General features: G+C 38.4%; 2 long non-coding RNA genes across 6 annotated transcripts; one reads left to right on the plus strand and one right to left on the minus strand.

The window, feature by feature from the left end:
• The first annotated feature begins 3,804 nt into the window (after positions 1-3,804).
• LOC144203449 (uncharacterized) lies at positions 3,805-4,519 on the plus strand. Its single transcript, XR_013327692.1, has 4 exons — positions 3,805-3,891; positions 3,974-4,252; positions 4,324-4,357; positions 4,443-4,519. It is a non-coding gene; the product is annotated as an uncharacterized LOC144203449 (long non-coding RNA).
• A 48-nt stretch (positions 4,520-4,567) lies between these two features.
• Positions 4,568-23,306, minus strand: LOC144203603 (uncharacterized). Of its 5 annotated transcripts, XR_013327730.1 has the most exons (14): positions 23,144-23,306; positions 20,208-20,333; positions 17,029-17,531; positions 11,379-11,519; positions 10,571-11,106; positions 8,928-10,486; positions 7,476-7,611; positions 7,162-7,380; positions 6,323-6,521; positions 5,591-5,658; positions 5,390-5,511; positions 5,185-5,320; positions 5,050-5,093; positions 4,568-4,658 (listed from the first exon to the last, which is right to left on the minus strand). It is a non-coding gene; the product is annotated as an uncharacterized LOC144203603 (long non-coding RNA). The 5 variants fall into 5 exon arrangements; XR_013327728.1 differs by having other exon boundaries at positions 10,571-11,519; positions 17,029-17,528; XR_013327729.1 differs by having other exon boundaries at positions 5,185-5,310; positions 10,571-11,519.
• Positions 23,307-24,821: the final 1,515 nt, after the last annotated feature.

Below are 24,821 nucleotides of genomic sequence, written 5' to 3' on the forward strand. Positions count from 1 at the left end.
TTAGCTTTATGTATGCACCGTATATAGAGTGATGTAAAGAGATAGCTGTAAGACACCAATTAAAATCTTATTTGATTTCACTATGATTATAGCAATGGGTCTAAGCCTCATGAATGTGACTTAATTAACTGTGGCATCCTCCTCTCAGCATTTTCTCAATATATAGGGTAAATAACTCATGTTTCACCTGAATGCTTTTAAACAACGCAATTATTGCTTTCCTATAGTAAACCATTCCAAGCATTCCAAGCTTTGGGGGAAAAAAGTTTTGCAAAAGCTTGCATTGGTACAATAATGACAATGGGCTTGTTTTTACGGTATTGAAAAACCTGTGATTAAGTCAAAGGGTATATTCAAAGCAGGAATGATGTCAGATTGCTTTCTTTGACCTGAACTAAAATACAATGGACCTACCTAACCTAAAAAAAAAAAAACTAGAGAAAAAACCCATACACAGTTGCACTTGAGTATTAGTTGCAGGCCTAACCAAACCAGGTATAAAAGTGTGACTGATTGTGCAAGAAATGCAGAATGTAAAGGGAAATGGAAGGAGGCAATGTTTGTTAAGCAGTGCAGTAGTAGGAGTGAATTGCTTACTCTAGCTTTGGACGTGTTCCCAACATCTGCAAGCATGTGTTCTGATACCAGGGTGGCACAGCTCATGATGGATTATAGCAACCGCACCAGTGCCCATGCAGAGCTAATGTCTATATAAGCAGGTGTCAACTATGACATTGTGCGTGTTTGTGTGGTTATGACATCCATACAATATGATATGTACGTAGATGTGAATTAATATAATGCATCAAATTTAGACTTTGGCCCAACTAACCCCATGTCCTAATTTGCATATTGTATTCATTAAAATAACAATTATAGAACAAATATTTTGCTTAGTTATAATAAGATGTTGCATGAGTTCTCTTCTGTTTATAATAGCAAATTGATCATATAAGGTAGAAAGAAGTTGTGATGTTATGATTTACAGGAGATTCATGTCATAGTGAAGGTGCAAAGCCATATGCAGCATTTTTTAGGCAGTTTACACACGGGAACAAAAAATATCTTCAAACAATGAAACCGGATGTGTCTTAAGTCAATACGGAATGTTTGAAAAATGAGGAATGTTGTCATTAATTATGCAAATAAGGAGTAGAGATTAGAGCAAAAGCCAGTCTGAGCTATTTCATCTCAGAGTTTCACTTAAAATAGATCTCATTCTAAATTTTGTCCCATGTTTCAGCAATTCAAAGAAGAAAAAAAACAAAGCCTTCCAATTCTTTTTGGCTATCTGCCACTCCATCAAGACACTGCTGCTACCTGCCTTTTCATGAGCCGCACATAAATTGCTGTGAAGTGTTGTGCTGGCGGGTTAACAAGGATTTGCGCAGCCCTTATCTTCCCTTTGAACACAACTTTGATGGAGACAGAGATTTGAGATAAACAACCTGGGGTATTGTACGATTGGAGCCTTGTAAACAAGTGTTTGAACAAAAAGTGCAAAAACATCACAAGGGCTGAAATTCCATGAGGATTTGAGACAGCTTCCAAAATCTCATCAATGTTTTGATGTTGCATCTTTCAGTGGTGGACCGTCAGGGCCTGCAAGGCCTTCTCTGCTGTCGTGAAGAAGACAAAAATAATAATCACAGACTGATGTTAATTATGTTTTGTTCATGAATACTTATCAAATAATTCCAAATGTTGGATTCCTTTCATTGCTTTTATAGCTTTTTCCTAGTTGCACTGGAAGGAAACTGGAGTACCTGGAGGAAATCCACACAGGCACAGGGAGAACATGCAAACACTACACAGATGGATGTGACCTGGATTTGAACTCAGGACCCCAGGACTGTGAGGTCGACACACTTAGTCCACCGGGCCACTACTTTCAGGTGTGTGTTTTTATATTTAAGCATTTAACCAAGCAAATTTAAGACATTATTTGTTGCCAGGATCAGAAATCCACCTGGAAGCTTTCGCAATCAGTTATGCAGACCTGCAGCATAAAATAAGCGCCGATAAAACTGTTGCTTTAACCATTCAGATTTCGAGTTGGCGACACCACCGCCCCCTTGTTGGTGTAGGGTATACGTCATCGCTTTCACAAACTATGATTGGCTTGGATAAAGTGAAACTGTATCCGGATCGAGCAGCACAAGCAGATATACGTATTCCTAAATAATATTTCTTTTGTATGAGGTGACTATTGATGCTTTTTGTATGTGTCGCAGCTGTAGCTGCAGCAAATGATTTATAGCCATAAAATAGTTATTGAGGGTTGGATTGATTCAGACCTAGCAATACTGAAGATGTAAATGTGAAATTCACCCAAAAAATAGACACAAAAATATACTAAATTGTTTTCATAATAACGTGTATTGGTTTAATATACTTTATTATGAAAAAAACAGCCTATTTTTTTCGTGTCTATTTTTAATACGCATGACTGAGGTCAGAGTTCAAGTGGCCGCCATTTTAAAAATGGCGGATAAGCCAGGAGCAGTGAGCTAGTAGGCAGTTGGCTCAAGAGCAGCTCAGAAGTGACGATTTACCGAAGAGAGACCGGATAAAACTCTCACGGGACAATGCGGCGCATTCGGTACGTTGCAATTTGGGGATTTCAAACCCCCAGTTTTCATTTTAAGAGTGCTTTTTGACGAGAGGTTGCTTCGGTCGTGATGTAGCCCCACGCGGATGGATGCAGAAAATGTTTGCTAACAAATTGACTACTTTGCGTTAACTATTGCTCTTTACTTAAAACGAAATCATCCCTATGTGTGTTTCAGGTCCTCAACGAGCACAGATTGCTGGGATACATCAAGAATGTGGCCAAAAGGAGCAGTTTGTGGACCAGCATGTTGTCAGCTAAGTGAGTGTTTTTTCAAAATTTAATTCAGTGTTCTCTACCCGTGTAATTATGAAATATCAGCGTTCAGTATTCACGGCATTGCCAATTGGTTTCTCATTATGATACATTCTAATTTTTAATGAAAATGCACTTTAACTGGCTTGGTGTTGCTTTTTGACAGCAAGAACCTGTGTGGCTAACTCTCACCCAGACGTGTGCCATCTAATGGAGGCATAAGGAATAAACACTATACTTATAGAAGATTGGATAGGATAACTTTATTCATCCCGTATTCGGGACATTTCATTGTGACAAGAAAGAAGGAGGAATGCAAATACAGAAATGAAAAAAAACCAGTTATACCGTAATCTCTTGATTATCGTGGTTAATGAAGACCAGTTATGGCTGCGATAAACAAAAAACTGACTTAGGTCACCTATTTTAAATAAATCTATATAAAAATTTAACTTCAGTGTTGAGTCCTAGTAGAAAGTGTAGGACATGGGAGTAGCTTCCATTTGAAAGTTACAATGTGAATTTTCACATTTTTATGAACAAAATTTATTGTTAAAATAATTCCCCCAGGAAAAAATGCTAAAGTTAAAGCCATGAGATTCGACATATTACCATACACAGCAAGGCTTGTTTTCCCTTCACTTTCTTAAAGACCTCGGACCTTCTCGTTTTTAGTTTTAAATGTAGTTTTGACAAACATTATTTGTACAATAGTGCAGGGGTCATTTTGACTTGGGTTTAAAAATGGTAAAATAACTTTTTTTTTTCCTCAGTGCAAGATGACATAAATGGAAGCAATGATGATTTTTTTGGGATATTTACTTTTTTAAATGAGTGGTTTTGCAATGATTGACTGAAAACTCATCCAGAATGAAATAACATAGCATTTTGTGCATCAAAATGGTTAAGCAATTTCATGATCACGCTGTGATGCTTTATTGATGTTTAAAGCTGTGGAGATGGATGAGGTGAAAGCTGTCTAAATTGATGAGAAGACCAAAGAAATCAAGGCAGTTGTGGATGAGGTAAAACCCAAGTGTTTCAGGTTATTTATTTTTCATGTCACGTGTACTAAACCTACTCATTTTGTATCTTGCTTCTCTTCAGGGTCAAGTCAAGTTTACCAAATCAACTCTAAAGAAGGGCTGACACGGTGATTGGTGCAGTCTTGGACACCAACATCTCCTCACTGGCACTTGTTGTTACAGAGCTGGGATCTCCAATGCTGGTCTGTTTTCTACATCTGAATTTATCAACAAGCTGTCCAGGAGCTTGATCATGGTGTTGGAAGACTGGATTGAGGACTAGAGATCCCCATTATAGTAACTCTTATTTTTGAGTCTCTGCCTTGGACAAAAAGAAAAAGCAAACCAAGCCATCCGAGGGGTATGTATAATTTATTTCCATTTTTTTTTTTCCCCTCTCGTGTCTCAAATGTTGCCTGCTTTCTTTTGCAGTGGGATGAAGGTTTGCACTTGAGTATTGTTCCTTGTAAGTATCTTTTTCTTAATACTTGGTATTCTTTGTCTTTTTTTTAATGGTGTAAAAATAGCCTAACTTTTTCTTTTCCTTCCAGATCTTCACCGATGGATGCCTTACAAAGTGACATGAAGAGTTCCAGTTTTTATGGAAAATAAAAGTTTTTGAAATGTATGCATGTCATATTCTTCATTTACTTAACAAAGGAATGCAAGTAACATGTTTAGTCAAAGATTTTATTAACAGGAATAACATTTCCACACTTAGAAATCACATTGAAAAGTTGAGTTGACCCATCTTATTTTTCCTCCACCTGCAGAAAAAAAAAAAAATTGGTCATTAAACACTTAGTAATTTTTTTAAAACAATTTTATTCTTTAAAAAAAAAAAACAGTAAACACTTAGGTATTTTTTTTCCACTTAAATGGAAGTAGCATAAAAAAAGTCATTAAACACTTAGTCATTTTTTTTTAAAAGAAAATTTTTGAAAAAAAAACCAGTAAACACTTAGGTAATTTTTTTCCCAAAATTTTATTGATATAAATGGAATGAACATAGAAAATAATTTGAAGAAAAAAAAAAGAAAAAAGACCCAGGAAGGGCTTTTAGGTCTTTTTTCACCAAGTGTTTCAAAAAAGACAATTGCTGCTCAAATCTCTTTATTTGTTGGCTTAAAACTTGAAAAAAAATAAGATCCTACTTACCTTAGGGGTTTTGCCACCATGAGCCAGAAAACTCTGGACTTAACCTATAGAAGAGAGGGGGGTAGTGAGACTCCACATTGAGGCACTTAAGCATTTAATTTGAATGAATACTTGGATATTTTAGAATAAATGTACCTGTCAGAGAGGCATCATCTTCAAGTGGTTGACTTGGGAAGAATGTCTGGACACAGGCCTAAAGCGATCAATAATAGAGGCATCATCTTCAAGTAGTTGACTTGGGAAGATTGTCTGGACACAGGCCTGATGTGAGCTAAAAGAAAAAGCAAACGTTATCATATTTGGAGATTCAACAGATAGGCTTAGAGGTTTTTTGTTTTACCTTGATCTGTCCCCGTCTCCTCTCCTGTAACCTCAAGGTTGTGAGTGATCTGGACATCCAGGAAGAGCTGTATCTTGACACTTAACAAGTGGTTGACTTGGGAAGATTGTCTGGACACAGGCCTGATGTGAGCAAAAAGAAAAAGCAAACGTTATCATATTTGGAGATTCAACAGATAGGCTTAGAGGTTTTTTGTTTTACCTTGATCTGTCCCTGTAGCCTCAAGGTTGTGAGTGATCTGGACATCCAGGAAGAGCTGTATCTTGACACTAAACAAGGAACATTTAATTAAACCATGATACTTGGGAGTTGACAAACAATTATTACAGTAAAGAGAAATCTTACTAGATATTTAATAAACGATCAAGATAAACAATGAAAATACGTTTGAGTACTCCTTGCTATTTTCCCTTTACCAGACAAGGTGATCAAACATCAACAACTAGGAGAAAGACGGCTTAACAATTTTAGTATAAATGATATTTTGGGTGAAAACAGAACAATTTCACATTGGAAAGAGGTGTTTAGCATTCAGAGTGATAACTATTATTACTTACAACACACCAGGAGCTAAATCGTTCCTCTGGATGTCACTTTTGAGTTAGCCTTTACCAAGCATAACTGGACCAAACTATGCGTTGATGTCCCGGCCTCGTATGATTAAATCAAAAAAGACCCACGACTCAATAATGGAAAGAAAACGGACAACATACGTTTTAAGTCAAATAGGAAGCGTCGGCTAATGCTAACATAACTAGTTACATGCGGCACACAGCCGAAAAGGACCCCAAACTTAAGTTGTCGACGATGTGTTCAAGCTGGCTTTAAACTAACAGATTTGTTGGCATTTTTGACTCAATTGATGCCTTAAAGATCTACCTATAGCGTGATAAAAATGCACTTAGGCTAGTAACTTGCCTTACGACGCCTTACCTCGTCGTGCTCGTGTCCATTAGCATTAAACGCTGAGTCAAAGGGCGAGATGCTGCGCATGTGCGTAATTTACGCACAGCTGCGTGGACACTGGGTAACCACGCCCATATTGTCCCGACATATTGAATGTGGAAAAAAACATGGTGGCTTGCTTAACGTGCTTCACGAAGTAGTCTGTCTTCTCAACTGCAGTTTGTATCTACATAAAAAAAAGAACATAATGCAATAAACGTTTCATTTCATGATACCCCCACTCAGAGCTAAAACACTAAGAGTTTGGTTATTATTTCAAACTGCACTTCTTGTTTTTCCAACCCATTTTTGTTCAGTTTGACACACTTTGGTTTGATTTATTCAATTATTAATTTTTCATAATACTTGCAATGTACAGTCTAACGGTTAGACAGTTTAATCTAACCCCATTGCTCTACTTTTATTCACACTCCTCTCACCCTATTTTAACCAATTCTTGTCCTACTTTGTCAGTCAATTCTTGTTGAATAATGCCATATTGTGACTCTAATTTTGCTTGTGGTATAATAATTTGGGCGTGTCTAACATAGCAGTTTTCACTAAAAATGCCCATTTAGTTGATTGGATAAATTCTGACTCCCAAATTATTTTGTAACATTACTTTTGAAATCTAGTGTTATTTAAAATCCATTCTGACAACATGCTTTTCTCCAAAAGTAATATTTTGCAAACATGTCACATACAAAAGCCGGTGAAACAAAGGATGGCAAAGGTGCAAAATTACTACCATCCCACATAATATCATTCATATATATATATATGAATACACAAATTTATATAGTTATGATAAAAAAATCTATACTTACAGGGCCTTTCAAAGGGTCAATACTTGGTTGGTTAACTTTATTTCAATCTCAATACATTTGGGCTTAATAAAATTGAGATTGGCATCATTCTAGTTTATGAAAGGCCATTTCCTTTCTTCTTCAGTGGAGATCCAGATGCGCATGATAATGTGGGCCAACAGTCCGTCAGCCGCTCAGCCAGCCGGCAAGTCTTTGTGCAGCACCTCAGGTTCCCTCCACCTAGTCACAGGCAAGAAGGTTATGACTTGGTCGCCAAGACGGCTCACTTTGTCTGTTCTCCTTCACCCTTTTCATACAAAGGTGCTTCTCCTTACCTCAATGCCACTGCCATTGTCCTTTGACACAGTGTTGCACCTCCTTTTCCAACCCTGTTTTTTATTTCCAGCTTTTTCTCTCCATTTTTTTCTTATCTTACATCTCTGGCCAGCCCACTCTCTTTCCCACTCGCATCTGTTGGATCCACGGGATTCCCAAGGGCCCGTCAGGGGCCAGAAGGGTCCATGAATAAGTCATTAACAGGGGCCCCAAGACTCTGTGATCATCGCCAACCTGTTCAAAAACATGCTTCTCTGCCACCTCTCTCATTCCCTCAGCGCCCTTCTTTCTGCATCCATAAGCAATGAAAATAAAAAATAAATAAATCATAAAGCCACGTGTGGGGTTGCGTGTATTTACAGCATCTATTGGCATCATGTGTGACATGGAGATGTTGTTCATTAACATTTGGTTTTTTGTATGTATCGGGTTATGAATGAATGAAATATTAAGGCAATATTTTCTCATACATCTAAATATTTTAATTACAATGATAATTTTGTAAGGCAGCATTGGTGTCAAGGAGAAAACTATATTTTTTAAACTTGGTGGCTAATAATAACAATAATGACTATAACTACTTACTATTCAAAGGTATCGGATTATTTTGAATCTCATCCATGGCTGCACATGAAATTGTGTACATCAATGAAGCTCTTTTTTCTCACCCTATGCTCAAAGACTATTGTTCATCAAAGTAATGATATGACTCATACTGGGTAGCATCAAGTTCAAATCCTAAAAATAATAAGCTATTGCCTGTATGTATATTCTATCTTATATATTTATTTGGTTTCATGTCACGTACAGAAGCATTAATAATGAAGTTTCCCTTTAGATGGAATTTCTAATTAGATACAGTCGAGCTAAATTAAATGTAGGCAGGTTTTTTTTATATATAGGCTATATTTGTCCTTTTCCTGTTTTACTTTGTGTTGTGAAGTATCGGCAGAAAGCAGATGGTGCTGATTACTACTGCATTTTAATATCTTGTAGTATAGTGTCTGTCATCCATCGGACAGCCATTTCAGTCAACGCCATCCAACTGGTGAATGTTATTGTAATTTCTACTAAATATTAATAAAAAATATTGTATATTTGCAGTATTATTACCTCCTATTTCAGTCATGTTTTTTGTTGTTGGAGGCGTTAAAACGACGTACTCGATAATTGAGCCAAACTTTTTTTTCACTGTCCTTTTCATTTCAATTTTACTTTGTAATCTAATACTGTCATCCCGGGACACAGTATTTGTATGATCGAAGTCACTTGTGTGTTTAACTGTGAAGTAGTAACATCAAATGCCATCTGTTGTAAGTCATCATATAACAAAAGGACCAATAAAATCCAAAGTCACCAACGACCTTCTAAACTTGACCCCAGCATGTTTTCTGGCATCTTTTTTATCTTTGCTAACTCACTATCATTAAAATCCTCATATTCACTCAAACACAGAACCCGGTGGCGCAAGTGGTTAGCGCGTCGGCCTCACAGCACTAGGGTCGTGGGTTCAAATCCAGGTCATGTCCATCTGTGTGGAGTTTGCATGTTCTCTGTGGGTTTCTCATGGGTACTACAGTTTCCTCCCACATTCTAAAACATGCATGCTAGGCTGATTGGACACTCTAAATTGCCCCTAGGTATGGGTGAGTGTGCATGGTTGTCCGTCTCCCTGTGCCCTGCGATTGGCTGGCTTCGATCCACAGTTGTCTCCTGTCTCTGGCCTGAAGTCATCTGAGATAGGCTCCAGGACTCCCGGCAACCCTAGTGAGGATAAAGTGGTACAGAAAATGAGATGTATATGGTTAAAATGCTTTTACATTTAGTATGCTGGCAGTACCATTTTCTTGTCTATACAAAGTAATGAGTAAAATACCAGAAACAAAATAGGGCTTCGATGCATTTAACCAATACATAAAGTATAATTATGTGGTCACAAGTGTAAGCGGGAGATAAGGGCGAGGGTTTATCACAACTTCATTATCCCAGACATTGTTATGTACTATTCTGGTTCGAAAATGATTCATTTTCAGTTTCTGATAAAGCTTGTCATGAAAAAACATGCCGATCAGCATTTTCAGGCTCAACTGCCTCTTTTTAACTGTACACACAAACTAAATAGGGTATTTTAAATAAATAAGTATTTTATTTGTGTGGTACTTCTATTTACTCCTTTTGTGAGCTAAAAAACTAATCCAACAAAGATGACAAGTAGGATGAAATTTTTAAACTAATGAGAGAAGGTTCAGGAATATTAATAGTAAAAAAATGAATGATGCATCTGCTAGCTACTAACATTTTACATATTATTATACATAGAAACATGCCGGCATCTAATTGAGGGATGTTTTGCAAAGCTGCCCATGAAATATCCATATTTTAATTCTCATCCCTGTTTTTGAAACATTGCACCACCCATACTCTTTGCTCAATTCTCACTGTTCCAACTTCAAAATGTCCCAAAAATTCAGGCAACACAGGCTTGCAATTGCTTCAAAAATATTTTTCAACCCTGCGAGAAGAAAAGCCCGTTTATTGCCAAGGGCAAAACGAGTTTGATGATCAAAATTTAAAATGTACCACGTTCTGCATTTTAACAAAAATCAGGGAGCAAAGGCCCACAATGTTCTATGTGTCTATTTTTTCTTAAATATAGACAGATCCATTGACGGTTTTGCCCTAAAAAAATCCCCCAAATTTACAGGAAGTGACTCAGAAATGCCTTAAAATCAACTGGAAATGATTACAACTAAAATGGTCAAAATTAAACAAGAAATAAATGTGAAATAAACTACTAACCTGCCAATATAAACAGTAGATATTCAACTTATTTAAAGTGAGATGACTGGTTGTGAATGTTCAATGTTCACTGCCATTGACGGCGATATCAATTTTGAATGAATTGACAAAAAAAGTCGTCTGAAAATACCCTAAAAATTTCGTCTTTTAGTTCCTTCTTGCTGTACTGTTTTCAACTGCCTGTTATGAATTCTGGTGCATCTGAATCTTCCTGTTAAGAGACAATACAACTTCATTATTAACTCATAATACAGTTTAGAAGTTACATAAGTAAATTGGGCGCATTTTCTCTTGCCTAATACATCCTTAACTTGAAGTAAGGACGTTTACGGGAATGGGGGGCAAGCAGGTGGGGCCGTGGAGTGGAGAGGATGGATGCCGGTAGGCGTTGGGGGTCGTCTTGGCTCCACTTCAGCGGGAACAGAAGGAAGAAAGGAAATTCTCATAGGCATTTCTCTTTTGTCTCTACCCATTTATCAGTCTGTCTTTTCCTCTGTCCTTCCTCATACTGCATCTGGACTTAGCCAAGCCCATTTTTTTTTGCTCTCCATAACCACATTGGTTATGAATTCCTGTGTAGACTGTCATTCATGATGCATCTTCTTCTGCATTGCCTTTCAAAGTGTCCTCCTGTGCCTATGCACACCTCCTTTTTTTCCCCACTCTGCCTCTGACCATTCTCTTTTGACTCCAGCTTTTCACCACCAAAGAACTTGGCAAGGAATGTGTGCCAGCGTGGTCTACATTGTGCCACGTTACCAAGAGAGTGGGTGTGAAACACAGACATTTCCACAGCGTGCCAGTGAGATGGCACCACAGCCAAGCCCCCGGCTGCACAAAAAAAAAAAAAAAAAATGAATACATTCTGTCTGTTCCCACCCACTCGTCCCAGTTTGTATTCTTTTGGAACTGTAGCGCTGTGAAGAAATGTGTCCACAAAATATGAAGTCATCGTGGAGTTACTATGTTCTTCCTATTACTTTTGTATGGTAATATTGCTTCCCCTGGCAGTAAATATAAACGGTTGATTCCCTCCTTTAAAGATGAATGTTTTCATTAGTCCTTTGATTGACATTTAATTCGTCCACAAGTTTTCCATCTACCTTTTCCATGAACTGGGACTGGCTCAAGAAAAAAAAAGTACTATAGTTGTTCAGAGGATGGTTATGCTGTAGTGTTGATTGATTGCTGCCACATTATTGCAGTAATTGAGGCTCCTTTTCCACACAATGGAATCAATTGATCTGAAAAATAAGACAAAAAAAGAGAAGTCATTTAAATAATGAGAGGTTCATCAAGAGGAACTTGGAAAAAAGCAATTTTCCGAATTAATCTCCGGAACAGAGCAAGTAAAAATTCCACCGTATTTTATTAAAACACCCAAGTCTCCTGGAAAGACGACTTTGCACCAAAATAATTAGCTCCCGGGCAATAAAGTTGTTGATGTGTTTTATTTGAAGCCATTTTTATCTGGCCATGACCCCTTTCCTATGAGAACAGGACTACACTAGCCAAAAATACCAAGCGGCGACAGCCCTGGACCAGAATTATAATGGCACAGTATCGACCCCCTATAAAAATTAGGATTCCTGCCATTTTCGAAAACAAGCATTTTCCTTGGTGTAGGTTTGGAAGAATTCCCTTCCCTCTTCTGGAATAAGACTAAAGTGATCTTATGCTATTCTTCCAGGGTTCAACGAGGTACCCGAGTGCACGTTTTTGAAAGTTGCCCAGCCCTCCTGGGGTAACCATCTTGAAATAAAAACCAGTTCGCCAATAAAACTGTACTGAGCCTTGAAATATGTGGCCTGGCCCCCACAAAAAAAAGTTATCCTTGCAATGATCCAGAAAAGTTCTCAAATTGAGCACCAATTTATTTTCCAGGCAGGTGGAATACAAGCACATTTTCTGAACCTGACTATTAAATTCGACTAAAAGCCTCTAAGATTGTAATGATTGCTAATCCCTCATCTCACCCTAGACATACCACGAGAGATGCATGTGAAAACCTATAATCTCAACAGTAATTTACCATTCGGTGCATACTAAGACACATAGGGATTGACACACAACAAAAAACAGCATCCCACCCCCCGACCCTTTTCAGTTTAACGGAAGCACCCAGAGATCAGCGGCAAAAGCGTGAGGTGGCGAATGGCCCGGGCCGCTGTGACGACCCCACTCTGACAGAGTGTCAATACAAAGCAATTTACAAGCGCATGAAAAATCGACCATTGATAACAGGCAATTTCTCTGCTCTGCTGCCTCAAGAGGCGTGATCCGCTTGGTCAAAAGTGTAGGGATGACAAAGAAGAGGGGTGATCATGGTCCAATGGATGTGATTACAGAAAATAGGAGGTAAGGATGGTGTGGTCGGGGGTTGGGGTTGGGGGCAAAATTGAACAGTAATGGGCCTGGAAACGGAATTGGTACGAGCAAATATAATTGCCGTGCCAGAAGTAGGGAAATTGCTGTGAATTCCTTCTAAAGGAAGAAGTGACAGAAAAGGGAGCACTCCAAATAATGTTGGGCTGACAAAAGAGACAAAGATTTGTGACTGTTTGTATACTGACAAAACAATGTGCTAGAGAGTATACAGAAAGGAAACAAAGTAGAGTGAGTGAGTGTCTTTAGTTTTTTTGTGTGTGTGTGGATGTGTGATTTTGAGGCCACAGGTGAGGACAAAGCTAATGACCTCATCCTTCTTTCCAGAGTCCAAGGTGTGTTCTTTTTTGAAGCCGCATGATTCATCAGCCATCTCTCCATCCCTCACTCCCATCCTTCCATCCACCCTCCTTCCTCGTGGTCTAAAAGCCAGAGGTCATGGCTTCATCCAAAGTGACAAAAGGGAAGAAATCGTTAGTGTGTACGACGTGATACTTTTTTTTTGTACAGTGGAATTTTACAGCTCCAACTTCTCCTGTTCAGAGATGCTTTTTCCATTCCCAAATAGTGTCTTAATGAAACACAAGACTTTAAGCATCTAATTTGAGTTAGCATCAAACGTTGCTTCATTTAGTCAGAAGTGTTTGATGGTAGAACAAACCATCACCAGCCTAATTAAAGATTGTACACCAACAAAGCAGACTTAGAGTTTGCTTCTCCAAAATAGAACAAAAGGGTCTTCAATAAACTTGTAGATAAACATGAACTGGTGTCATTATTGTCGTGTTGGCCTGGTCACACAGTTTTCTCCTATCAATACGCAGTAAAACAAAACACATGTGGTGTTATTTTTAACTCATTAACCTTAAAAAAAACTCAAGCAAGTCTCAGATCAAGATTCTATCTAAAAATTGTGTTATTTTGCAATGGATTTATAACAATAAAACGTGAATAAATATGTCGAATATTGATCCAGATAGTGAGTATTATGTTAAGTCCCTTTCCTGGTCAAAGGTTTCAAAATTGTAACAAAAACTCATAATGACTGAATGAGTTTGTCAAAGCTATTAAAAGAAAATACTTGTCTTGTCTTAAACAACAGCAATCCAAGTCTAGAAAGTTAAACATAGCTCTTATTGGACATGCAACATGCACGCAGTGAATGCTCAGAATTCCCCATAGAGAAGCAAAACACTGTGAGCACATGACGTTCTTTCCTTCTGCCTCAATGGAAAAAAAAACAACAACTTGTGCTCATTTCAAAGAAACAAAGATGATTGTGACTGAAATGGAGTCTGTTCTCAGGTTTGTGAGTTACACTCTGCCATCCTGTGCTGACATAATTGGCTCTAAAGTTGTTGATGTCATGTCACAAGTCATGTTGAAGACTTCACCACAAAATAGAGAAGAAAGCAACCTTAAAATGTCAGTGTGTGCGCACATCTTTTGTTGCAGAGGCACTTGTTCAATTGGGAAGGGGCAACAAAAGATATGACAAAAGTGAGCAACTTTTTTTACTTAAAAAAAATCGCATATCATTTTGTGTTCCAACTCTTACTTTGGCTTCTAACTCCAAGTTCAGGTTATTTATAGTAGCAACTGCAAAGGCTGAAGGGAAAGAAAACAAAACACTCCTGGTTTTATTCTTATTCAAAAGACCCAGGGGGCTAAAGCAGAGATTATATGACAACACTACACCAAGCTGGAATCCATAACATGTTGGTGATGGAAAAATGGGGAAAATCTTTTTGTCAGAATGTTTCACCAGACAGTGCTTGCACAGCACTTAAGAAACATTTTTGAAACCCCTCAAGGTTAAAAAAATTAAAGAGTGAAGCAGCAATCCAACCTTGAATGTGATAAAGTGCAAAAACACACAATAAGACACTACTATATAACACTAGGCAACAATTTGAAAAATTATATATATGTTGCTCAGGTCTGACATCAGTTTTCAACTAAATCCAAACCTAATTTCTATTTTTTTTGTCTCCACAGTTTACCTAAATGCTGTCATTACTACATGCACAAAACTAGATATAATAATCAAATGATATTAATGACCTATTGCAGTCATGCTTGATTTTGTTAAGTTTCATTGAATGCTAGTATTTGAAAATGTTTATCCAACAAAGACATAATTAAGGTTTTACCATTTTATGAAAAAATGGGACATTCAGTCCAAAAGCTTGAAGTGCAAGAGAAAAACTGAGATTAGTCTTCAAATACATGCTTAAAAATAGATAAAAACACCTGTCAATCAGATCCAAAACAACAATAATGTTGTCTTTTTTGTACAATATATCACAATTATCATATAGAACTCACTACGAGTGGTCATTACCACACCAAACCGCACCCAAGAAGACACCTCCAACCTCTCCAGAAGATTTGCTGGTAAAAGAAAAACAAGGCAGCGTTTCTATGCCTGAGTTACTTTTGATATATTGTTGTGTTTTAGCACGTCGAGAAACTAGTGTAGTGCAGCAGTGTGTTCTGACTGCGATGCTTTCTTCTGCTCTCTTGTCAAAGTTTTCTGGAAAAAAATAGTTGAACCACAAGTTGCTGTTACGTTGCATGAGGGGGAGGGAGGTGAAAGCTGTTTCTGGTGTTCGCAAGCTCTTTGCTTTGATAATTCCTGGTGGGAATAGGCATCCGAGTTTGACTTTCTTTCTCCACCTGTCTTCTTAACAAACACCCCCACCCTCACCGTCACCACGCGGCAGCATCCTCACATGGAAGGGCACCAGAAAGAAAAATGTTCCGGTCCTCTCAGCTCCTCCTCATCTTCTCCTCTCGCTCTCATGCACACGGGCAAACCGAGAGAGCAAAAAAGCTACCCTACGTAAGACAATATTACAAAGTCGGGGGACTTCTAAGGAGAAAGAAGCTTTCTTCTTTCTACTTACGTTGATTTAAATGTTTACCTTTGCGGCACTGTCACACCAAAAATCATTGTGAGAGATGAATAGCAGGTGTGGTTGGTGTTCTCCAATGAAAGAAAGTCAAAATGCGACACACTATGAATAAAATGTGTGAGGAGAGTACAAACCCTTGTCATTACACAGGCTATTGTGCTGAATGATTTAAGATTCTTGTGAGTGCGCTGAATGGCAGCCTGTATGACAACGTGTCCTCTCTCTTATCTGCTTGCTGGCTTCTCCCCACAGGCCTCATTCAACACTTGGCTCTCATCTTCCTGCTTGTCACTTTCCCTCCATGTCAATTACCTTCTCCCCCACTTCTTACACAATTTCTCAAAAAAGAAAAAAAATCCGCAATGAACTCTAATCATTTTGCCCGTTTTTGACGCACTTTTTCTTCTTGGTTCCACAGACGACGCATCTTTAAACAGACATCCATTTTGCTAGCCTTTTTTTTTTTTTTAAATCAGTCTTTCTCTTTTTCTCATGTTTACCATGTTTCATCTTTCTGCAGGATTTAGAGACAGCCATGCTTTGGCGTCATCCCTCGCCTCCATGCGGCATCTTTTCTCCTTCCGGAATCATTCTCGCATGGAGTGAGTGAGTGACCTGAATCTGTCTCTTTGCATTACAGCGTCCGCCCCGTCGGAAGGAGCAATAGCACGACAGCAGAAGCCCCAACTGCCTTGCATGCCCTCATTGGAGTGCATGAGTGTAAGTGCGTGTAATTGAACCTGCTGCAATGATAAGGCAGCTGGCTTTTGCAATGCCAGTGACACAACTGTTGTGCGCTTTGCAGTGTGAGCTTGCGTGGGTGAGTGGGCGCATTGAGAAGGAGATGGAAAATGTACATTCTCACACTATGCAAAAAAAAGAAAAAACAACTCATTTCGGTCAAAGTGTTTGTGAGTCAGTACTTCATCCAATCCTATCTCCTATACTTTCCCATTAGTTGTACTTTGTCATATTCTTTTCTTTTTACTTTTCTTTAACATCTTTACATGATCTTTATCACGATGATAAAAAAAATGCAATTAAGCATCAAGACTCATCCATAGAGTTAATATTGCACCAAAATGTATGTAACACTATGATCAGCTTTTCAGAAGCAACAATGGGTTCCATTCACATTGGATTTACTGGATGGTAAACATCTTACATTTATGACCCTCTACTCTACTAGAAAACCTGGCAAGTGAAAATCCAATCACTTATCATTGGATATTAAAACCAGGATTTTTTTTAACAACAAAGCGTTGTTGTTTTGGTTTCCATTCCATTGACTTGGACAACGAAACCCACAGGCTATCCATCTAACCCTGGTATATTCTACTGGAGTTTAGCCCAAAAAACTAACCCAAGTTATTGGCCAAGCCCTTTGTCACTTGAACAAAGCAGTTTTGGCCAAAATATTAAGATAAAAACAACAGAATTGACTACTTACCGGAAACAGCGAAAGCACAAGATGACTTTGGTGCCTGCATGTCCATGTATGTCTTCACATTCCTTTCCATCAGATGCTTGCTTGACTCTCCTCAGTCCTAAAGTTTTTCTGTAGGGAAGGAAAACTTCATCAAAAAGACTGTGACTCCCGACATGAGTGAAAGCATACATAAGAAAAACCTTCTAGCAAAAGACTGCGTAGGAGTTAGATGGGGAAGAAAAAGAAATATCATATCTGCCAGGCACAAAAACAATCAAGGCACATAGCACTGACTTGTCAAAGATTGCGACACTACCAAAACACTGAAGTACCCGAAAAAAAAGAAACGAAAAACACAGACAAAACACAACAATACCTCCAAACTTAGTGTCACATTCCTATGTCTTGTACTTTTCTCCTCTACAAACAAACCTTTACTGCGATACTTAACTTCACACGGAGGTATTCAGTAGCTTGTACATTTCCAGTCCAATTCTGGCACTTCTTGGTTAGTCACCAATCTGCTGTCAAGAAAACAAAGAAGTGAAGGAAAACTGTCAAATCTGGATTGTATCAGTATATGGAATTGTGTCTTTAGGAAAAATCCTAATACAACTGTAAAAAAACCTGAGTTATCTACTTATGTACAATCTTAATCTGTCAAACAAGAGAATTACTTATATAGTTTACTTTTGCCAGTTACATTTAGATTTGCATTTCTTCAATTTTAAAACAATTCAATAAACAAATAATGCAACAATGAATAGATTTAGTAAGGATTTTTTTAAAATTAAGTCATATTATGTGTAATTGATATAGAATAGGCAGACCGGTGAGTACATTTTAAAAAGCAGTTTTTTTTCCTCTATTAGTGTCATTGATTTACACTTAGTAAATCTTGCCCATGGCAACCACAAATAAAATGTATTTAAAAGAACATGTAAAAAATGATTTGTCTAAAATTAATTATTCTCAACTGTAGATATATTAAAGTTATTTTGAAGTGGCACTTCAGTTTTATTTTTTTTTTTACACATTACTTTCCATAACCTTGAATGCCATTTTAGCACGTTTACACAACAATTCTCATTGACTATGCCCATAAGGTTTATTTTCAAGCTATTTAGTTCCACTTCTTGGCTTGGATTTCTGAAAATGTGAATTGTTATAAGTATGCAGCTGACTAGATCCAATTTAAATATTCGACATTTACATTTCCAACTTTTTGCTCTGGCTGTCGTTGAAGTGGCTGTGTCAGTGGGAAGCTTGCAGGAATTGGCATTGGATCTGATGTCTTTGAAACATCATTGAGACACACTACAATTGTTCTTCACTATTTCATAATTATACAAAAATAAAATGTGGGTTTCCGTGTCTACCAACTGTATTTCAGTCACAAGTTTCCAACATGTTCTCTATTTTTAATTAAATAACACATTTGTCATCCCCAACATCCTCACATGGTGAGTCAAGGCCAAAGGTCAAATTGCAGACATTTGGAGGTGATGCAAATAGGAAAGACAAAGAAGTCAATCGAGAACTAGGCAAGCAACCAAAGTGAGCAAAGTGCCTTTTGGCCAGCTTTATGGTGGACAAGTGAGGATGTACTGTGATGGAGGTCACGCGAACCTGATCATGACACAAACGTGTTCTATCTACTATACTACAGCCAATTCAGATCCATAAATTTAAATAATTCATCATTTTTAGATTTTATGCTTGAAGCAGCACAATTTACATCCAGGAAGTGCCAACCTTCAGCCAGTTTTTCTCTGTGCTCGGCACTTAAAATATTAGTGGCCATGTAGGAAAAATGAAAGGCAAGGTATATTTGCATAATTAAGGTACAGTGTGTCATCACATCGTTGTAAATTTCAAAACCTAACGATTTCAGATTGAATTAGCTTGCAAGCGTAAATGCAAACCAAAACAAAACTCACATAACAGACTTCAACAATGACACTCATTTCAAACTGTCCAAAAAATTGGTAAACAAATGCACTTAATTTTATATACTATGAAGAGAATGGTTCTCAAGCTTTTCCATTGGCATTCCTTCACTCACTCACACACATCTGTGAAGAAAACTCCCAAACTCAAATCACAAATTTATGATAAAATGCCATTCCAATGTGCTTCCAACACCGTTATGCAAAGCCAAAAACTAAATAAAATGTCCAATACAGTAGGATATTGCAGCTATTCGATTTTACCTGGCAGGAATATGATTTGAATCTGGCAGTGAATGAGGCACCATGTTGTTTTGAGTCTGGGAAATGGCAGGAGATCACAACAAAAACTCAGTTGCTGCAAGCAACCAAAGAGATGCGGATAGCGGAGGAAGCTGAAAAGACAACTGTCGACCCTCCGCCTCCTTTAGGATGATCAGATACCTGACGACTCCTTTTCCTTCCACTAATAATGTGACTACACTATATCAACTATTTGAAAAGCTGATAAAAGTTTGGGGCTGAAAGCCATGAAGTTTTCTTTTTTAGGGCCTTCATGGCACCATTATCACTGAGAAAAAAATGCTTCATGCTTGTTTAATTAAGAGCAACTGGCAGTAAAATATTTTGTTTTCCTTCTTGAGTATCTTAGGTTTCAGGGTTACTACACGTTAAAGGTGTTGTCCTTTTGGATTAATCACATTTGTATACAGTAATTACAATGAGAACAGGTGTAATTGCTGTACTTGTGTGCACCCCTTCCTGCCCTATTGTTCTTTGTTTACCATTAATATATGGTAGATGGTAGCATATGGTCATATAATCACTTTAGCAGCGTTATTTTCATAGGTTGCATGTTACTAAATATGTTTTTTTCCCCCATTTGCGTGTTCTTCTCTAGTGTCTCTGTTTTCTTTCTCTCGGGAAAATAAGACCCCGCCCCACCCCCTTTGCAATTCCCTTCTGGTCCGCTGCTTTTTCCTAGTGAACAAAACAAGATGAAAAACCAATTTGGGAGTAAATGAAACTTCCTGGGTAAAACAGCAAATCAGCACTTTTTTGCTTCTAATTCCTGGAAAGACTACTAGTTTAGTAAATGCAGTATTGTTACCTTTAACCTGTGATAAGGCTTGAACTAGCACGGAGGAAAAACATCACTGTGCTAAGTGCAAGGTGAAAATGTGCTAAAAGACTTGTTGCTTTCCCTGTCAACACTCACACATGATAATGGCTGTCTGGCAAGTTAGTTACCATGGCGACGTGACATTGAAGACACCTTTCGCAGCTCATCTGTGTTGCACCTTTAGGTTTGTGTCCCACTGCTTTTTTTCTTTTCAGGCTTCTCACTTTTCCTTTTTTCCTCCCTTGTACAAAAACCTCAGGAGAAAATACAGAGGGCAAATGTTTAGAGGAAGCCAAAGTGAAATGAAGGAGAGAGGAATAGACTATACAACTATGTGAAAAACATGCAGTCACCCCAATGTGAATACAACCGATACATTGGAGTTGCAACTCATGGTTTCAAGTTCATTTCTCCTATTAAAATGACAAAACTAGCCAAACCAGATTAGTTAAAAGTGGACAAAACAATGCTATAATACCCATCTTTATGGTTAATCATTTTGGATGGATTTGAATAGCGTTTGAATTGCCTTTGTCTGCATTCTTTTTCAAAAATGTTTTACTTCTCTGGATTGGAACCCATGACGGATGCATTTCACCTTTAAGAGCCTTTTGAAATTACCATGTAATGTACACATTTGCAGATTTAAATACACAAATAAAATCAGTTAAATCACAATAAATCTATTTGCCCAAGTTCACAAGACTTAAAAAAATCGAGCTATATCCGCAATTCTATTCTTTAAAAAATTACAACTTACCTTTGACTGACTTTATATTCTTCAAGGGAAAATGTCATAAAGAATGTGCGAAATTAAACAACCAAGAACATCTTTTAGCTGTCTCCTGGGCACCTGAAAATGTGTCTGTGTGAGCCCTTTTTTTTTTTTACCACAGTTGTATTAAAAAAAAAACCAAAAGGAGGGTAATTGAGTGCGAGTGTGACAAACACTCTTGACGGCTACAAGGGACACGGTGTGTTGGCAAATGTCAACCGTGTATTAGGTGTCAGGATGTTGGGGCATGTTGGGTCGGACCCATGCTGTGAGTCCATTCTAATGACATCATCATCACAGGATGCTCAACAAGTGGACATTTCAGGCGGACTAACACACATGCCCACCACACCTTCTCAGTGCTGTTGTTAAATAATTGAACTAATTAGGGCTCCTTGTGTCAGTTCCGTTTCCTTATCTCAAACCCACATTGCACTTGATCACAAGCTGCCGTGTTGGAGACGCGATTCAATGAATTCACGCCGACAAGAAAGAGACGGCGAGGACAAACGGCAAAGCGCCGCATTCGCTGCTTATCTCACATAAAGAGAAACCAGAGTAGGTCAAAGGACAGCGCGCAATGTTTGAGGGGTTTAGTTTAGGAAGCATCTGGTGTTTTATGATAGTTTCAACCAGCTTTGATGCTTTATAGCAGTCCCTGATTTAGTGTACAAATATGAAGACAAAATTCCTATTTTCAAGTGTTATCTCACAAGGCACATGCAATCCAATTTTATCTCCTTTTTTAAAAATGTTAATTGGAAAATATTTCCGGGAGAAAAACAGCAAAAAGTGAAATGGCCTGCTTGCTTCGGCTTAAAACAAGTCAACGGATGCCTTCTTCTCTGAGGCAAGGCTGAACCTTTCAAGATGGCTTTGGTGGATCTGCAAAAACAAAGACGCCAAAAAAAAATAAGATTGGGGGAAATCAAAGCCAGGCATTGAATGTGTGGGTGGAAGCAAAGCAGCCACTCTGGACTAGATGAGCTATTAGCGCCAATTCCAAAGAATTGGATTCACGGGCTGCTTTAGTCGTCATCAAATTGACTGACGGTGTCTGGCGTGGGAGGTGTAGCTGCACTGCTGACCTCTTGGCGGGCACGCACATGACGACAGTCAATGTAGCACGTGCACGCCTTCCTGCACAGGCCTAGTGGATGTCTGCAGTGTTGAGTGGAGGAGTGAGGGGGCGGCGGCGCTAATTGGACAGACTCGGGAAGACCTCAGGGGACTCGACCCGTTGCGGAGGAGGGGAAGCTCCCAAGTCTGACCGTGAAATATATCAAAGGAAGAGTAAGCTAATACAAATGAGCTTTGAAAGACTCAATAGTTAGGTTAGGCCATGTTGGTGGGTGAAGCAGATGGATCGGTCTTTGTCCTTTGATTGCCTTCAAACTCACACTTCCCTGTAGTTTGTAGTCGTGTGGGCTAATGTCACATCAAGAAACAGAAGGTCATTTGAGCGTGGGATGGATTATGTGCATATGCTATTTCTACCTGTGGAGGAATTAACAAAGCAGTCAGAAATGATCAACCATGGAATCTGTACACCATCCTTGATGGTTATTAATTGTGAATGGCCCAGTTTTGCTTGAAAAAGAAGATATTCTTGGGAAAACAAGCAATTGTTCAGTATTATTGAGTTAAAAATGGTTTTGTTTCACATTTACTGCCATGGATAGACACCATTAGAAATTAACCAATATTTTGTAGTCAAGAACGGCAATGAGTTAAGTTGCATAACAAGTTGAGAAACTTTACTTTTTTAAATCTTATGGGAAATATTCACAGTTAATAAAAACCCTTTTCCCCACCATAAAGAAAATATACTGAGTAACAGAAAATCAGAGCAGGAAAACACATGCGTACTAAATCAGCTAATTAAATCAGCTCATTAAAATGCTCTTATCAGATAACTGGCCCTCGACTATTTTGTGCTTGGAAAAGTTTTGCATGTTTAGCCCGTAAAATGTGCTTAAACGCGATTAGGAATCAAAAAATGCCTGCGGAAAAGGCAGCATCACTATTCATAATAATGCTAAATTGCCAATTAACTAAAAGGTCTAATTCACATTTACCCGGACCGGCATCAACATGTTTCATGTGTTTATTTAATTTCTTTTTTATTTTTTCATTTAAGCGTTATTCGCTTTATTTATGTCTGGGAGCACAAAGACAGTTAAAAAAAAAGCATATAATAATATTTATCATTTGCATAACTTGGTCTTTACTGTAAAATGTTTTGCTATAATTCAAAGTTAGTGCAGTAGAATTAAATTTGGTGTTTACCTCAGTGCTGTCACCGCCATTGTGGTGATCCAGGTCCAATTTTCACTTGTCGGTTGTGGATGGTAGAGCAATTGGTCTAAAAAAAATGTCTGTGTGTGCCAAAACTACTATTCAAAACATCTGTTTTATTCTGCCGACCTCTGTGGGGAAAATCCAAAAGTTAGTATTACCAGTACAGAATTCAACAGATCAATTACAGTTGTTAAAACTTGACAAGAAAAATAGCTTTTGTAATGTATAGTATGACTGTATCCAAGAATGTGCTTGCAACATCTTGCTAGGCGAAGGAATTTATCATAGTGTTGGCGCCGTGAGATCATTTAGCTCTTGACAGGATCATTACGACATTCAGCGATCCCACAACCGCGGCGCAATTTCAGCGTTCCTCCTTGTATGGAATTTTAATTGAATTAGCTGGGCCAGTTACACATGGTGACGACGATAACATTTGGTGTCTTATATGGCCTCATTGGGTGTGGGTTAACACTTTAAGAAGGCCAAGAAATCCAAATAAAAAAAAAAAGGTGTTTCATGCTGATGGCAATATGCTCTCTTTCTTTTGCACTTTGGTTTCTTTCAACAACCTGAGCCAGTCTGGCACGTCAGCGCCTGTAGTGTGTGGGCTTTAGGGAACAGCATACACAAGGCAGGTATGGTTTGCATTGGGGGGGGGAGGCTAAACATGTTGATGTTAACACCTCCAGCCGGAATGATGAATGATGGCGGTCACGCTTGGAAAGGCGCCATGGAGGAAGGGGGATCATGTTGGAAACTGACAACTAGGTGTCTCCTGGTTACTTTGATGCTACGTGTGAGCTGCCATTAAGAAGATGAGATTAATGGGTGTGGAGGCTGGGAATGTGTGCTAAGGTTCACATGGCAACATGATTTTTTATGACACTGACGAGTAGGGCCAGATGAATGCTCAAGTGGGGGGTCTCGGGTACCTCATTTGCTGCAAGGCCACCCAAATGGCTGTGGGCGGAAGGGAATTGAGATATATACAGTGGTATTATGGCTATTTATTGGGAGTACTGTATCACAATGACAGTTTCTCAGTAATTTGCACTCAAATGCAGCTAAACATTAATATTGATTCGTAAAAACATACCTTTCAGGGTTCTGGTGTTCTTCCTAATAACAAGATATAGAAGCAAAAAGATGTTTCCTGTCATAGACCATAATCTCACATGCCAATGCTCAACTGCCTTGAAACGCTACGGCATCATTTCCTAGCCATCACGTTATTCAATGACCCGTAAAGCGAGTGCCCTCTGGAGGGCCTCGTTCATGCTCGAGTAAGTCCCAGCAATCAGAATGGAGAGTGTTGCATAGTGGGACGCGGGCAATCATTTGGCATTGAATTGCAGTGACCCTTGATTCCAAGGAGAAAAGCGTCCTGCCACTCCCTATAGAGGGTGAGGACTTAAAGGGGGTCAAGCATTTATGAATGTGCAGCTTTCCACAGGCAAAAATATTTGTAAAAGATTACCCATGGAGCTCCTCTTTGCACATTTTACCAGTCAACCATTTTGGGGATCCTTTTCAACCCACTGCATGCTCTTCCTTGGAATGACAAGATTGATTTAAACAGTCATTTTAATCATTTTCTATTGTGTTTCTTACATTTTACTTAAATAAGAATGTTTACATTCCCATTCAACCATCAATTTACTCA

This window comes from Stigmatopora nigra, chromosome 10 (genome assembly GCF_051989575.1).
Source record: "Stigmatopora nigra isolate UIUO_SnigA chromosome 10, RoL_Snig_1.1, whole genome shotgun sequence".
Taxonomy (NCBI): domain Eukaryota; kingdom Metazoa; phylum Chordata; class Actinopteri; order Syngnathiformes; family Syngnathidae; genus Stigmatopora; species Stigmatopora nigra.